This window comes from Chelonia mydas, chromosome 8 (assembly GCF_015237465.2).
Source record: "Chelonia mydas isolate rCheMyd1 chromosome 8, rCheMyd1.pri.v2, whole genome shotgun sequence".
Classification (NCBI taxonomy): domain Eukaryota; kingdom Metazoa; phylum Chordata; order Testudines; family Cheloniidae; genus Chelonia; species Chelonia mydas.
The window spans coordinates 105,522,398-105,539,100 of record NC_057854.1 but is presented as its reverse complement, the minus strand read 5'-3'; the positions used below and the strand labels follow the sequence as shown (position 1 = coordinate 105,539,100).

The 16,703-nt window shown below is 40.5% G+C and overlaps 1 protein-coding gene across 24 annotated transcripts in view; it reads left to right on the top strand.

Moving 5' to 3' along the window:
- Nucleotides 1-16,703, top strand: part of PTPRF (protein tyrosine phosphatase receptor type F) — a 615,392-nt gene that overhangs the window by 160,968 nt on the left and 437,721 nt on the right. For 22 of the 24 annotated variants that reach the window (XM_027823957.3, XM_043552898.1, XM_037906194.2 and 19 more), the window contains one exon: nucleotides 4,910-4,990. The exons of the other annotated variants lie outside the window; for them this stretch is intronic. The gene's annotated coding sequence lies outside the window, so the exon portion shown is untranslated. Of the gene's footprint in view, nucleotides 1-4,909; nucleotides 4,991-16,703 lie in introns of those variants that run through there. 24 annotated transcript variants of the gene reach the window in all.

Here is a 16,703-nt window from a genome sequence, read left to right as displayed (position 1 = left end):
ACTAACCTCGTTATCCCTAGCCTGATTTTTGCTTACATATTTATACCTGCCTCTGGAAGTTTCCACTACATGCATCCGACGAAGTGGGTATTCACCCACAAAAGCTCCTGCTCCAATACATCTGTTAGTCTATAAGGTGCCACAGGACTCTTTGCATCGATTTTTTCACAAACTGTCATCAGATTAGGCCAGTTCTTGAGATAGTGCTCAAAACAGTGCACTGCTGAGTTCCATTGCATGTCTGTGGGAGAGTTAGCTTGGTTCCTCCCACTTTTTTCAGAGCAGCTGCTGCAAAGTGGTTGTTACGGAAGTATTTTGCAATTTCAATAACATTAGCTTTTATTTCTTGAACACCGAAGTCTTTGGTTAGGAGGTGCATCAAATGACCACTGCAACCATATGTTATTAGCTTGGGACTCTCTTCTAAATAATTTCTTCTCATCTTGGATATATTTGCAGCATTGTCTGTGACCAAACTGCGTACTAGACTTTTGAATTTTTTTCCAGTTTGTTACAGCTTTTACTGCTACTTCTTGTAAGTATTCTGCTGTGTGTGCATTTCCTGATGTATCAATTGTTTCTGTAAGGAAGACATTAACAATTTTATCCTCTAGACCTTTTTGCACACTGCTCAATTTCTCTTTCATACACTTTATCCAGCAATTTGCCTGAGACATCTGCTCTGTTGGGTGGACTGTATCCTGGTCTTAATGACTGAACCATGTTACTGAAGTGTGGGTTCTCAGTCATACGGAAAGGAGAGTTTGTTGCATAAACAAACGGGGCAAGTTTTTCATCTATTCCCTTGTTTTGTAATCTGCTGGTTCTTAGCACAAACTTTATATATGGTTGTTTCTGGATGATGGAGATTTTTTTTCTTTTTGCTATAGGTGATACACTGTGGCTATGTGACATACGTGATGTGACTGAAACACTATCATTGGCAGATAACTCTGAAACTGTAGAAAATGATGGTGATCTTGAAGGTGGATAGCCTTCAGAATCCTGTATGTTGAGGATGGATTCTCCTAAACAAAATAAGTCAATGCTGTTATTTAATTATTATTACCATACTGCTCATTTAGTATTACTCATTAGTACGGAGTGTCAGTGAATGCACTTTAAAGGTGAAATTGTAAAAGGACAATCTGCCTATTTCAGCTGTTCATTTTTTATCACAACTGCATCTGAAATGACAGGACCATAGAGTAACCAACTATATTTTTAGCTCAAACATGAGAATTTGAGAATAGTCCAGAAGGAGGGCAGGCAGTCCTTAAGAAAGAAGTATGAAATAAAAAAGTTTACCAACCTGAAGATCCTGCATGTTCAGACATGTTCCTTTCATCATCTTCAATGCAGCTTCCTCCTGAGAAGGAACACTTCTCATGATGTTGTTTCATTCGGGCGTCCAGGCCTTTTGCGTTTCTTTGTTGCAGTATTTGCATTTTGCACGCATGCCTGTGTTACCCACAGGTAGAGGAACTTCATTAAAATATTCCCAAACTGGGTCTCTCTTACCGACTGCTGCCATTATAGGTTTTTCCCTTTTAGTGAGAGAATGGTATGATAGATGTCAGATCAACGAAGGCTACACTCGGAAAGACCTCAAGACTTCTGGAATATGCTGCTCAACCAGTTTCACTTTTGTTTCTACTGCCTGTCCCTCCCTTCTCACATTTATCTCCAGACTTCTTCTCCTTCTGAAGTGATTGGGCAACAAAATGGCAAATGACATTTAATGTGGATAAATGTAAAGTAATGCACATTGGAAAAAATAACCCCAACTATACATACAATATGATGGGGGCTAATTTAGCTACAGCTAATCAGGAGAAAGATCTTGGCGTCATTGTGAATAGTTCTCTGAAGATGTCCACGCAGTGTGCAGCGGCAGTCAAAAAAGCAAATGGGATGTTAGGAATCATTAAAAAAGGGACAGAGAATAAGACGGAGAATATCTTATGGCCGTTATATAAATCCATGGTATGCCCACGTCTTGAATACTGCATACAGATGTGGTCCCCTCATCTCAAAAAAGATATACTGGCATTAGAAAAGGTTCAGAAAAGGGGCAACTAAAATGACTAGGGGTTTGGAACAGGGGCCATATGACGAGAGATTAAAGAGGCTAGGATTTTTCAGCTTGGAAAAGAGGAGACTAATGGGGGGATATGATAGAGGTCTATAAAATCATGAGTGGTGTGGAGAAAGTGAATAAGGAAAAGTTATTTACTTGTTCCCATAATATAAGAATTAGGGGCCACCAAATGAAATTAATGGGCAGCAGGTTTAAAACAAATAAAAGGAAGTTCTTCTTCACTCAGCGCACAGTCAACCCGTGGAACTCCTTGCCTGAGGGGGTTGTGAAGACTAGGACTATAACAGGGTTTAAAAGAGAACTGGATAAATTCATGGAGGTTAAGTCCATTAATGGCTGTTAGCCAGGATGGGTAAGGAATGGTGTCCCTAGCCTCAGTTTGTCAGAGGGTGGAGATGGATGGCAGGCGAGAGATCACTTGATCATTACTGTTAGGTTCACTCCCTCTGGGGCACCTGGCATTGGCCACAGTTGGTAGACAGGATATTGGGCTGGATGGACCTTTGGTCTGACCCAGTATGGCCGTTCTTATGTTCCTTGTCCAGATCCATTCCACCCGCAACAATCTTCTATTCATTGAATTTTTTGAAACTTTGTACTTTTAGAGAGAGGTAAGGGATTGATTCTATGTACACAAATTTGCGGAGGGACAATAGGGTTGAGGTCTGTTATTTCTCACCTCCATATATTTATTTATAAATAACTAAATAAACAAACAAACATACATTTTTGCTGTTAGCAAGCATGTTATCTCTGGAGACACACGTCCACAGTTTGAGAACTGCAAAACTAATCATCTCTGATGTCCTCTTCTACACTGAGCACTGAGTCCCATTGGGTAGAAGGGCCAAGGATATAATGTGTGTGGTCCCCTCATCTTTGTGGAGAACTTTGTACTGCCATTCTCCATGGTATAAAATTTGTGTCAATATAACCTCTCCCCAAGCACTGTAGATTCTAATGCCCTGAGCCTCCATCATAGAGGATGCAGCATACTGCACGGAAAAATTCATCACTGCTGGTTGAACTTTTTTAATATTTAAGCCTAACTAGTAAATGTGCAGTGTTTATACTGGTCTCTGTGTGAAGCTGAAAATATTTGCTCTCTGTAAATCTCGATACGCCATCCAAAACTGAATCAGAGTCGAACATTTGCAGCTGACGAATTACATAATATTAGGTTTGTGACTCAAACTAACAAAACCAAAGACATTCAGAGCTAATGGGAGCATACAGCTTTGACTGATCTTACTGTGGTTGGGTTTTTCAGTGGCCTGAAATTGTCTTCTGCAAGATCTGGGCATGACTGAGAGTGAGTTCCAACTTTAACCTTGAATTTCCTTGCCTCTCTGTTTGTCTCTGTCTTAATATTTCCAAAACAGAAGGGTGTTTTGGTAGCACATTTCCTTTTTTTATGGTATAATGGAGAGAAAAGCCATTGTGTAGGAGAGTTTCTGATTTGAACTGCCCGTTGTATAAATTTAAGTGTCTAAAAAAGAAATTTTATTGTGTCTAAAGTATTTAAGTGTCTAAAAAAGAAATTTTAATGCGTAAATAAGTACAGGTATACAATAGGAGACTGCAATTATATATGTTGGGGTTATAGCAAATTACATAGGGTGTCCAGAGAATAAATTAAAAAGAGATATAAAAAGCAACATCATAGTTTGCATTAGAAATTGATACTAGAAACATGGGAAATTAATATGAATTGCTGACTTACATAAACTTCAGGCATTTTCTATAGATTTAATAAAGGGTTGCCATGTCTCAAGATAAACAGCTTAAGTATCGTTCTCCATAGATAATACATCCCAGCATTTAACAAGCCACTTACTGACTGAAATATTGTTGGAAAGCTTCCATTGTGATGTGACTGCCACACTTGCATCAAGGACTAGCTGATGAAGGAGGGGGTGAAAAGGGCCAGTATGCAATCCGTCATCACACTGGTACTAGAGGGTTTTTTTTAAGGCATATTTCACCCACTAGATTATAACAGGTCTAAATCCTGTGAATGATATAAAATATATTTAGGGTGATATTGAAACCTCTAAACATCCGGGTTTAGCGTAGGAAAATGAACACAATCTGAATGTCGTAACAGTGCATTCAGACTGTGTGCACGTGTGCGCAAGTGCATCTGTGTATATCTGTGTGTACTATAATATTACACAATGTGTACATTTTTTTAAGCCTGCAGTCTGTGCTTAACAGAAAATAAGAAATGATTAATATCCAGGTTTAAGGAGACTACTGTTCAGTCTTCAAAATGGTCCCAAAACTCTTCAGGAAATATGTTAGTTTTTTGCAGTCTTTTTTAATAACAGATTTACACCTTTGTTTAATCGTAAATAATTTCCCTTTTTTAATAGATGTACTCGTTTGCCTTGTTTTAACTAACAGTTAACAGCTAATTCAAGCTCAGACTGGCCCAAACATAGCAGAACTGATGTTCTTCTTGTAGGGTGTAGATCTGGGGAATCCATCTACTGGATCCGCAACCACTGAGTATCATGGAGCCCAGTTCCACTGGGGCACTCTGCCCCACCACTGTGCGTTTTGAGCTTGGGGCAGTGCTGAACGGAGCATGGGGCTGGTGGATCCATAGGTAATTGTCCCCCTCTCTCACAGTTTTCATGGTGGCTGAATGGGAATCTGTTACTCCCACCCCCACTCCAGATACACAGACTTGGCCCTGGTAGGGGATTTATGCCACAATGTGAGGTTTTAACCCTTTCATTCTGCAAATTCCTTTGCTACTATGCTTATGCAGGAGATTTATTTTTATATATTTTATTTTTCTAGGTACTTTTATGGCCACTGTCACTCTAGTATTTGAGCGGCTCCCAGGCATTTATGGATTTATTCTCCGAACATCTCTGTGAGGTAGGGAAGCATTATTATTTCCATTTTACGGACTGGGAACTGAGGTACAGTAAGATTAAGGTGAGACAAGAAGTTTGAGGCACAGCCAGAAATTGAAATTTGTTTTCCACTATCTTTTGCCTTGCCTACATACCTGCTTTTGTGTTTTTTCCTCTTCTAAGCTTTACTAGAAGTAATCTTGGCCATTGGGGCTGGAGAAAGACCCTATGAAAAATATGGCTAGGGTTCTAATGTCCTTTTAAAGTTTTGTTAGAAATGAACTGAAATACCTTTTAAAAATATCAGAACTGTTGATGATGTTAAATCATTAACATGTTGACTTTCTACAGATAACTTGTAAAAATGTTTTTTCTCATAATTCCTCTTTTATCTACCTGCCTAGACTTGAGGTTAGTGTTCAGCTTTACTCTGTGTCAGCTGATGTCATATCTATCACCTAAAGCAATGCAGAGCATGTTGCTTCCTGGCGTATTTTGGGCGTTGTCATCAATGCAGAGCCCTGAATTCATGTCTGGGCAGGTGTAGAATTTCTCACTCACATTTATGTATGTTACTGTTTCACTTACATCATTTTTCAAAGGTCACTCCAGTCCTCCTAGAATGTTCAGTATTGCATTCCTAAATTCTCCCACAAGTGATGTTTCAGTGTCTGATTAGTGATGGTGTTGCTTTTCAAGCAAGTATATCAGGAACCCTGCAATATTTGTGTACATTGAGCTCAGATTGACATTGTAAAATCAAGCATCACGAATAGCAGCTTGGAACATGTCTTTTTTTAAAGTAGAGAAGTTTTGGGTTGGTTCCCCTCAAGGTTTTCCTTCACTGTAATAAATTGGTATTTAAAGTATGACATTTACTGTATTAGAAATGTTCTTAGAGTTACAAATTGTGGAGGCACCAGCAGAATCCTGCAGTTTAATATTTTATTGTCTATTAAAGTAAGCAACGGGATTACATATGATAACATGGAAAAGGGAATATTTCATGCCATCTTTCTAATTTAGCACTCTGTAAAATATACACATTTCACACGATTTATGCTTTTTAACAACATAAATCATAGGACTGGAAGGGATTTCAAGAGGTCACCTAGTCCAGTCCCTTGAGCTCATGGCAGGACTAAGTATTATCTAGACCATTCCTGACAGATATCTAACTTTCTCTTAGAATAGCCAATGACATAGATTCCACAACCTCTCTGGGCAATTAATTCCAGTGCTTAACCACCATGACAGGAAGTTTTTCCTAATGTCCAACCTCAAACTCCTTTGTGGTAATTTAAGGCTATTGTTTCTTGTCCTATCCCCAGAGGTTAAGAACAATTCTTTTCCCCCCTCCTTGTAACAACCTTTTATGTACTTGAAAACTGTTATCATGTCCCTCTCAGTCTTCTCTTTTCCAGACTAAACAAACCCAGTTTTTTCAGTCTTCCCTCATAGGTCATGTGTTCTAGACCTTTAATCATTTTTGTTGCTCTTCTCTGGACTTTCTCCAATTTGTCCACATCTTTCCAGAAATGTGGTGCCCAGAACTGGACACAATATTCCAGTTAAGGCCTACTCAGCACAAAGTAGAGCAGAAGAATTACTTCTCATGTCTTACTTACAACACTCCTACTAATAATCCCAGAATGATGTTTGCTTTTTTTGCAACAGTGTTACACGGTTGACTCATATTTAGCTTGTGGTCCACTGTGGCCTCCAGATCCCTTTCCACAGTACTCCTTCCTAGGCTGTCATTTCCCATTTTGTGTATGTGCAACTGATTGTTCCTTCCTAAATGGAGTACTTTGCATTTGTCCTTATGGAATTTCATCCTATTTACTTCAGACCATTTCTCCAGTTTGTCCAGATCATTTTGAATTATAATCCTATCCTCCAAAGCACTTGCAACCCCTCCCAGCTTGGTATCGTCCACAAACTTTATAAGTGTACTTTCTATGCCATTATCTAAATTATTGATGAAGATATTGATCAGAACTGGACCCAGAACTGATCCCTGCAGGACCCCACTCATTATGCCCTTCCAGCATGACTGGAAACCACTGATAACTACTCTTTGGGAATGGTTTTCCAACCAGTTTTGCACTCACCTTATTGTGGCTCCATCTAGGTTGCATTTCCCTAGTTTGCGTATGAGAAGGTCATGTGAGACCGTATCAAAAGCTTTACTAAAGTCAAGATATACCAGTCTACCGCTTTCCCGCTATCCACAAGGTTTGTTACCGTGTCAAAAAAAGCTATCAGGTTGGTTTGACTCGTTTTGTTCTTGACAAATCCATGCTGACTGTTACTTATCACCTTATTATCTTCTAGATGTTTGCAAATTGATTGCTTAATTACTTGCTCCATTAACTTTGATCCGGGTACAGACATTAAGCTGACTGGTCTGTAATTCTCCAGGTTGTCCTTATTTCCCTTTTTATAGATATTGGCACTATATTTGCCCTTTTCCAGTCTTCTGGAATCTCTCCCGTCTTCCATGACTTTTCAGAGATAATTGCTAATGGCTCAGATATCTCCTCAGTCAGCTCCTTGGGTATTCTAGGATGCATTTCATCAGGCCCTGGTGACTTGAAGACATCTAATTTGTCTAAGTAATTTTTAACTTCTTCTTTCCCTATTTTAGCCTTTTATCCTACCTCATTTTCACTGGCATTCACTGTTAGACGTCCAATCGCCACCAACCTTCTTGTTGGAAACTGAAATGAAGAAGTCAAGCATCTCTGCCATTTCCAAATTTTCTGTTATTCCCCCCCCATATATTATGTTGTTTCCTGTCAGTAAGAATAAAAATTATAATGACTCATGGAACTATCTGAGAATATACTAAATAAGATTAAAGTGTTGGCCATTGACCTTAACAGTCAATTAGGCTATACATTACTTAGCTGGTATTGGGCGGAGGAGGGTGCAGAAAGGAAGCTAAAGCTCATTAAATAGGATGCTGTTGTTTGAAACAATTAGGAAGTTTGTAAACCAGGAAATTGGTCATAATACCTAAGCAAAGACTTAGAGGAGGAGGATCTTGTTGTGTTAAGTATTCTTGAAAGGGTCTCCCCAATGCTGATGGGGAGGGTGAGGGGAAATGAAGTCTGACGACAAAGCTGGAAGAGAACAAAAACTTTCAGGATCTAAGTATTTTAGGGTATACTCTGCCAAGAACAGATAATGTTCAAATGGCAACTGATATCAGAGAGAGTACTGGGAAAATGGTATGTGCAAGTCAGGTCAGAAATAGTGTTAGCTGAAGATGGTATGAATGGGAAAGTGGGTGCCAAAGTCCTTGTGCTTCAAAAGGAAAATATGACGGAGTGGAAGTTGTTGGCAAGTATGATTGGAATCCTTGTTTTGTTTACAGATGACAAGTTTTGGGTCCAGCACATGCTGGATTATTCAACAGGGTGGGTGAGGAACACTTGCACATGTTTGCACACTATTGCTATGCATTGTTAGAGTTTGGGTCTGCCTCGCAAGCAGGTTGGGAAATGCAAAACTGAGGGGCAGTTAATGCTGAAAAAGTACAGCTAAATCTTATCCACCATGGATTATCCTCAGTAGGTGTTTAATTGGCCCTCTGTTGATTTTTCAGCATAATAGCCCCAAGTACATCAGCAAAGTGGTTAAAACCTGTCTGACAAGAGGAAACATCAGTGACTGTGCTGGGGATTATACTGTGTGAGCAAGGAGGCGAGCCCAGAAATCATGAGAATTATGGGAAATTTCTGTAACACATGAGAGAACATTCCATAATTGTCTGTTTACGTGTGTTCCCGTAGACATGAGCATTCTCTGACTACCTAAGGGAGAGTATATAGAAGATTGTCAGCACCCTTAAAGGAGGATTACCTAAGTGGTGACATACTGAATCAGTGCACTGTGTTAATGACTGACTGTCTTTGCTCTGTCTAAATTTGCATTGGTTATTCAGACTTGATGTTATTGTTATTCAGAGAAGCATCAGTTTAGATGAATCTTCAAGTGTTTCCCAATTTAGCGTAAGTTTCAGAGTAGCTTTTGTGTGCTATATATACAATTTGGAAACACACAGTTCTGAAAGTTTTCAGCTGGCCTTGAGGAGTTAAGTCATTCCATGGTTCCTAATATGAGCCTAGCTTTTCTGCAAATCTAAGAAAAATAATGATTTAAGACAGGCAAGTCTTGCCCATGCAATATATAGCTGAAAGTGAGGTTTGAGTGACATACAGTAAAATCTTTTAAAGTAAGTTTTTTGTTTTACCAGTTAAATTGGGCAGGTTCTTACAGATCGAGGTCACAGTTTAACTTGGGGGGGTTTCTTTAAAATAATTTCCTTAGTAAAATCAATGAAAAAAAATCCAACACAAACAAGCCCTAACCCCCATCCCTCGCCCTCTTCCTGCTATTCAGATGAATGGGAGTAAAAAAGAAAAGGAGAGAGTTTTCAGAGTTGCCTTTTCAGTCACATCAGGCTGGGTCTAAGTTAGAAAGGAATGATTTTACAAGAGAGACCCTGAAGATAAATTGTAACCTAGATTAGCAGAATTCAGATTGTTTTGTAGAACTTGGTAACTGTGTTACTTCCTGAAGCATGCTCTACAAAGTGTTTTAATCACAAATTATTGTGTTAGTGCTCTTTCAGGAATTTAACATAATATGCAAAATTTGCTTTTGAATATTGTAATCATGAAGTTAACAAACTCCCTGAAGTGAAAAGCTGCTCCGTACAAACTATTTTAAAAGTGCAGTTTTCAAGAATTTTCTTTAGAAATATGCATCCCTTGGCAGAGATTTAAGGGTGTGGAGATGCTTTTTGTTTTTGTTTTTTTAACGCTGAAGCTGCCATCATTGCAGTTTGGAAGGTTCCAAGTTAATATGGAACACACACTTTAAATTGAGCTTTCTCTCTGCAACCAGTATTCTAATCCCAAATTACAAAATGATAATTGATGTCATCTAATTCTTTGAGTACTTCTGTTTTTAACTTCTGTGCACTTTTTAAGATGTGTTTTGATAACGTTTTTTTCACCTGAAGGCTTCTACTATAAATGTTAGTTTCGTATTTATATACCTAGATAGCACTGTTACAAAATATAATCAGTTCCGAATGACTCAATTATATATATACCACTAACATGTTTTATTGGCCAGAGCATCTTAAACTTAATTTAAAACAGTAAAGTTCTGGATACTTTTATCTGCTATATAATGAACAGTTGTTTGCAGTGTTGTTGTAACTGTGTTGGTCCCAGGATATTAGAGAGACAATGTTGGTCCAATAAAAGATATTATCTAACCTACCTTGTGTCTCTAATATAATGAACAGGACCTTGACCTTGTGGGCCTATCCCAGCATTCCTGCATATCACTATGTAGGGTCCTTTGGACTTAAGACAAGTTACAGTTCATTTTACCTAACAAATGAGTCGAGTTTCGAGTCCTTGAGTATATTGATGCCTCAAGGGGTTGGCTGTTGGTGTTACCATTACTTGTGTGTGTGTTTTAAAGATGCAAATTTAAACTAGTGTATACTGATGGTGAAGTTCATGTTTGGCTGAAGCTGAATGCTTACTTATCCTACATTGGGGGCTTCTTTGCAAAACTGAATATCTTAAAAAACAGTATTAACAGGTAGCTGAAGATGGTGCAAAATGTAATCACATTTGCAAAATTGAACATAAACACTAGCCCTCTGGTTCTTTTAAGTTTTCTTTTGTTTCATCAGTACATTTCATAGAATCATAGGACTGGAAGGGAGCTCGAGAGGTCATCTAGTCCAGTCCCCTGCACTCATGGCAGTACTAAGTCTTATCTAGACCATCCCTGACAGGTGTTTGTCTAACCTACTCTTAAAAAATCTCCAATGGTGGAGATTCCACAACCTCCCTAGGCAATTTGTTGGTGGCTTTTGTTTTGTCATATTATCTACTAAATTAATTTTGGTACCTGAAGGTTATATAATAAAGGTGATAGTAGAATCATCATAATTGACAATTTAGCTTTGTCATAACACATAGGCAGCAATTGCTAGCACTCTGAAGCAATGGGTTTGAATAGCTGCCACACTATGTGCGTGCTTTTAAACCCGAGACAACCGCTGAACTCATTAAAAATACAAGATACACATGTCTATGCATATAAGGAGTTTTGGTGCCAAGCTCTCCTTTGAGGATACGTTTAATGCTAATTAAATTGGTTATGTTCTATCCAGTATCAGGGTAATCTTGAAGTTTGGTTAACTAGTGCCAGATTGACTCAGATGTTAGTACTGGAATAATATAGGATGGGGTTTCAAATGAGAAAGGACTGTGTAGTTAAAAAGTATATGGGTATTTTTTGTGGTAGGGAGGAATGGACCATAAGTTGCCATTCGAGGTTCTTTAATCACATTTGGTGACAACAGCTGGGAATCTTTATGCAGACAGTAGCATCTAGCTGTAGAGTTTCTGGATAAAAAGTTCCACACAGAGTGGATGTGTATCACATTACATTCTTAGGCAAAACTGTGGAGACCTAAAGCTGCCTGAAATAATTGGGTTTGCCATACAGTAGTTGAACAATTACATGGTTACCAGACTCTTCTGACCCAATTCAAACAGCCCCTGAATTTTTACAATAGTAAACTGGAACAGTAAGAGTAGAAAATTACTGGTATTTCATTGGATCTGGCTTTGTTCTGTGTTCTTCTTTTATGTATCTACCACCAGCGCCGGAAATGGCCGCCTCCCCCCCCCCCCCCCCCAGCATTTTAACAAAAGAAACATACACACTCTGGGATATTTAAGTATTAATTCATCCACCACTTTGACCTTGCCCCTCTCCCCCACTTTTACAAAGTTTTTAGGGCCATTGTTCTCCCCCTGTTCCCCCACCTGGCTGGGAAGGAATGAGCCATGACCTGGCCTGGTTGGCTGGCACCCAGGTCCTGCTTTGCATTGAGCCACACGCTGGTAGCTGGGTCCTTACCTGTCAGCTACCAAAACTGCAGTGGAGGGTCCTATTGGTGCCGGGGACCTGCCACCTGAGGACTTTGGGTTGGTCAGCAGGGAGAGAAAGGTAAGGAGAATGTGTGTGGGGTGGGGTGGGGGGGAATGGGCCTTGGTAGGGTGGGATTGGGGGGCAGTACGGCTAGGGCTCTAGGAGGGTCAGGCCGTTTGGAGAGTAGGGGGTCTTTGGCAGTCCTTCTGACGCCTGTGGTATCTATCCATTATAGCACAAAGATCATAGTTAAAGCGCTGTTCAAATTATGAACAGTTTTTCATTAGAGACAGTCAGCAGGGAAAGGTCTTATTGACGGTAATATCTGACACATGAATAGTTAAGATGTGTATGGGTTGTAGAAAAATCTTTTGGTATAGTGATGTAGGAAACCAAGCTTGTTTTTAATGTTTTCTAAAAACTAACTACACTGAAAGCAGACTTCAGTACTTTGTGAGGCAAGGGTATGACTGTTAGCAACTATCCTAGAGGTAAATATCCTCATACAGATTCATATTTCGGAGTAGACTGTTAAAATATTGTCTTGTAATACTGGAACAATCACAGAAGTGTAGGACTGGAAGGTGATCTAGTCTAGTCCCCTGCATTCAAGGCAGGACTAAGTAATAACTGCACCATTCCTGACAGGTGTTTGTCTAACCCAGTGGTTCTCAATCAATTTAGCATTGTGAGCCATATATGCAATTCTCTGTATTATGTGGGCCACATCCACACAATATATATACTGCCTGTGCGGCCCTGAGGATGTCACATGGGCCGCAGCCGTGTGCTGGTTGAGCTGCAAGAGGACTGTGAGCTGAAAACCACTCGTCTAACCTGTTCTTAAAAACCCCCTGTGACAGAGATTCCGCATCCTCCATAGGCAATTTGTTCCAGTGCTTATCTATCCTGACAGTTAGGAAGTTTTTCCTAATGTACAACCTAAACCTTCCTTGCTGCAATTTAAGCCCACTGTTTCTTGTGCTATCCTCAGAGTTTAACAAGAACAATTTTTCACCCTCCTCCTTGTAACAGTCTTGTGTCCCCTCTCAGTCGTCTCTTCTCCAGACTAAACAAACCCATGTTTTTCAGTCTTCCCTCATGGGTCATGTTTTCTAGATCTTTAATTATTTTTGTTGCTCTCCTCTGGACTTTCTCCAGTTTGTCCATGCTGTCCCCAGATGGACTTCTGTGAGAGAAACCCCGCTGCAAACTGCGGAGATCTCCCTGACTCTAGTGGCTGCGATTCAAGCCGTGGAGAGAAAAGTTGATGCTCATGCCATCCGGTTGCTGAATCTGGAAGGGCGAACAGAGACGGCTGAGAAGAAGTATATTCTGATATTCTGACATTCTGGCCGAGATATTCATGGTGAATAGTGTTGTGAATTTAGGATGAAATTCACCCCTGTACAGAGGGCTTGCACTAGGCCTTGATACCATACTGTTGGCTCACATTTATCTTGTGATCAACTATAAGACCCAGATCCCTTTCCACAGTACTCCTTCCTAGGCAGTCATTTCCCATTTTGTATGTGCAGTTGATTGTACTGTCCTCAGAGGAGTACTTTGCATTTGTCCTTATTGAATTTAATCCTGTTTACTTCAGATCATTTCTCCAGTAAATCCAGACCATTTTGAATTTTAATCCTATCCTCCAAAGCACTTCCAACCTCTCCCAGCTTGGTATCGTCCGCAAACTTTATAAGTGTACTCTCCATGCCATTATCTAAATAATTCATGAAGATATTGTAAGGAAGATAATGTAATTGTTATATTGAGTTTTTACAGGGGGCAACATAAAATGTATCTTTGTTTTACTAATATTAAGGTTGCATTGCTACAGAAAGGGAGAGCTCAATTAAAGATAAAAACCAATTTTTTAAAATTATTGCTGATTTTTGAGGTCTCAGCACTGTCTCAAAATCATCCCCTTTATAGTATTTCAAATCGGGCACAGGAAATGAGGCACTCAAATCACCAAACACTTTTGAAAATCTTTGCCAGAATCTCCAGTCAGGCTGCACCTTCAATTTATAGGAACAGAACCTAGTAGGAATTGCCCTACTAGAGCAGGCCAGTGGTCCATCTAATTCAGTATCCTGTCTCCAGCAGTGTTTAGTACCAGATAACTATTCAGTGGAAGGTGCAAGAAACCCTGCAGTAAGTAATTACTGAATAACCTGCCCACAGGGGAAGCTTCTTTCTCACTCCCATCTATTAGTGGTTGGTTTATGCTTTGAAGGTTTATATCCTGTTCAAAACTCATGTTTTAAAATATTTATCCTTACTATTACAGTACATCAGTGGTTCATAGAATATCAGGGTTGGAAGAGACCTCAGGAGGTCATCTAGTTCAACCCCCTGCTCAAAGCAGGACCAACCCCAACTACATCAACCCAGCCAGGGCTTTCTCAAACTGGGCCTTAAAAACCTCTAAGGATGAAGATTCCACCACCACCTCTTTAAGTGCTTCACCACCCTCCTAGTGAAACAGTTTTTCCTAATATCCAGCCTAGACCTCCCCCACTGCAACTTGAGACCATTGCTCCTCGTTCTGTCACTTCTCAGAGAAAAGTTCTCCAACCTTTTTTTTGAAGGGAGTTCCCCTTTGAAAATATTTCAGGTTGTGACAACCAGTGTTCCCTGTAATTTTTCCCACCCATATTGGTGCATATAACAAAATTCATGTGGTGGGGGTGGGGTCAAGGGGTTCGGTGTGTGGGACAGGGCTCAGGGCTGGGGCATAGGGTTGGGGTGCAGGGGTGAGGGGGTTCTGGCTGGGGATGTGGGCTCTGAGGTGGGGCCAGGGATGAGGGGTTTGGGGTGCAGGAGAGTACTTTGGGGCTATGGTGGGGAGAGAGGACTGGGGGGCAGAGGAGCCTCTCCCTGCCGTGGCAGCTCTGGGGCTGGGGGAGGAGTGCCGCAGTGGATCTGGGCCGCATTGGCCACAGCAGGTTGGGGGCCAGGTTAGGTTGGGGCCGGGGGAGGTCGCTGCTCCCCCAGCAGGTCCCCAGACGGGTTCCCTGAGCACCTGCGCAGTGATAAGAAGGCTGCTGCATGGCTGTGCAGCTTACAGGGAATTTAGATGACAACCCTCCCCCCGCCCCTCCTCAAAAAGTGACAACCCCCATCAAGATTCGTTCCCCACTCTGAACTCTAGGGTACAGATGTGGGGACCTGCATGAAAGACCCCCTAAGCTTATTCTTACCAGCTTAGGTTAAAAACTTCCTCAAGGTACAAACTTTGCCTTGTCCTTGAACCCTATGCTGCCACCACCAAGCGTGTTAAACAAAGAACAGGGAAAGAGCCCACTTGGAGACGTCTTCCCCCCAAAATATCCCCCCAAGCCCTACACCCCCTTTCCTGGGGAAGGCTTGATAAAAATCCTCACCAATTTGCATAGGTGAACACAGACCCAAACCCTTGGATCTTAAGAACAATGAAAAAGCAATCAGGATCTTAAAAGAAGAATTTTAATTAAAGAAAAAGTAAAAGTATCACCTCTGTAAAATCAGGATGGTAAATACCTTACAGGGTAATCAGATTCAAAACATAGAGAATCCCTCTAGGCAAAACCTTAAGTTACAAAAAGACAGAAAAACAGGAATATCCATTCCATTCAGCACAGCTTATTTACCAGCCATTTAAACAAAAGGAAATCTAACACATTTCTAGCTAGATTACTTACTAACTTAACAGAAGTTCTGAAGACCATTCCTGATCTGTTCCGGGCAAAAGCATCACATAGATAGACAGACCCTTTGTCCCCCTCCTCTAGCTTTGAAAGTATCTTGTCTCATTGGTCATTTTGGTCGGGTGCCAGCGAGGTTATCTTAGCTTCTTAACCCTTTACAGGTGAAAGGGTTTTGCCTCTGGCCAGGAGGGATTTTATAGTTCTGTATACAGAAAGGTGGTTACCCTTCCCTTTATATTTATGACACCACCCCATACCATGCAACCCTTACTTCTGGCTGGTGCTGGCGGTGGCGCTGCCTTTAGAGCTGGGTGCTTGGCCAGCAGCCATTGTTCTCCAGCCTCTGAAGGCAGGGCAGAAGTAAGGGTGACAATACCATGATTCCCCATAACGGGCTTGGGACCCCTTTTGAGTCAGAACCCCTAGTTTGAGAAACACTGCAGTAGATGCTCTTTAAATTTCTTTGTCTTTTAAAATGTCCCAGATAGTCTAGGGTAGTGATATTCTGGCTGAGGCTCATGACCCGCAAGTGGCTCTTTAATGTAACACTGTGTGATTTAATTATTAACCAATCTAAGTTATGAACCAATCAGGATGCTTTTACTATGTTATTAACCAATTGTAGTTGATAAAATAATAATACTTGGCCAGTCATTTCGCTGTGAGGAAAAAATAAATAAATAAAACTAAGTATTTCCCTGTCATACTGTTTAAATATGAATATATAGTACACCGGACCCTTGCTAGAACGCGGGATTTGGGATCCGTGCCAAGTACTGCGTTATAGCGGGGACCGCGTTCAAATGAAATTATATTTTTGTGACCAAAATTTCAGTACAGGTGTATGTAGTTGTGTATTTGCAGTTTATAGTGTGCTAACAATAGCATCAAACCTCAGAACTATAGCAAAAAACGAGTCTATAAGATACAGTAATCACCATGGGCATCAGTGGAAATTGCGTTTTAAAATGGAAGCGATTTTAATGAATTTGGTTAAGTGCTTTGTGTGCTTTGTTTTGATTGTCCACTTTCAGGCGTCATGAACTTCCATCTTTGTGTATG